The sequence below is a fragment of the Trichechus manatus genome, unplaced genomic scaffold (genome assembly GCF_000243295.1).
Source record: "Trichechus manatus latirostris isolate Lorelei unplaced genomic scaffold, TriManLat1.0 scaffold00106, whole genome shotgun sequence".
Classification (NCBI taxonomy): Eukaryota; Metazoa; Chordata; class Mammalia; order Sirenia; family Trichechidae; genus Trichechus; species Trichechus manatus.
The window spans coordinates 9,983,226-9,984,341 of NW_004444042.1; positions in this window are offsets into that span (position 1 = coordinate 9,983,226).

The following is a 1,116-nucleotide window of genomic DNA, read 5'->3' on the forward strand; positions in this document are numbered from 1 at the left end:
AGTACTTCATTCTTTTTATGGCTGAATAATATTCCATTGTATGGATATAACACATGTTGTTTATCCATCAGTTGCTGGACATTTGGGTTGTTTCCACTTGTTGGCTGTTATGAATAATGCTGCTATGGACACTTGTGTGTAGGTTTTTGTGTGGAAGTATGTTGTGGTATGTATCTAGGAGTGGAATTGCTCCTTTCTGAGAAACTACCAGACTGTTTTTCAAAGTGGCCGACACTTGTTATTATCTGTCTTCTTGCTAATAGCCATCTTAGTGGGTGTGAAGTGGTATCTCATTGTGATTTGATCTACATTTCCCAGATGGCTAATGATGTGGAGCATTTTTTCATGTGTTAATTGGTCATTTGTCTATCTTCTTTGGAGAAATGCCTATTCAGATGTAATTTTGCTGTAAAAGAAAACAGAGCTCAGGTTTTGTATATGAAGATACTCCATCCTGTATGGAGCTTTTCTAGTTCTACAGGGAAAGTCTACTTCCGGTTTTGATCAGAGGGTCTCATGCCTTTGTTTGTTTTTGGTGTAGACCGGGATTTTGCTAATTCCATTCAGCTAAATTTCCATTTGCCATCAGAGGTTATTAACTCAGGATAATTATTGCTTAGGAGTCCCTGGGTGGTGCAAATGGTTAAGCACTTGGCTACTAACCAAAGTTCACTCAGAGGGGCCTCGGATGAAAGGCCCGGCAATCTACTTCCGAAAGATCACAACCACTGAAAATCCTATGGAGCAGAGTTCTAGTCTGACATTCATGGGGTCGCTATGAGTCAGAGTCGACTCCACAGCAGCTGGTTGTTTTCTGCCAGCAGAGATGGGGAAAAAAAGGTGCATATTAGCAGTTCTTCCAGCTCTCCCTGAGATGTTCTTCATCGGGAATGGAAGAAGCATCAAGTGTTCTTGTGCACATCTCCTCCCTGTTGTTGTTGTTGTTAGGTGCCATGGAGTCAGTTCCACCTCATAGTGACCCTATGTACGACAGAATGAAACATTGCCCAGTCCTGCACCATCCTCACAATCATTATTGTATTTGAGCCCATTGTTGTAGCCACTGTGTCAATCCATCTCATCAAGGGTCTTCTTTTTTGCTGACCCTTTACCTGA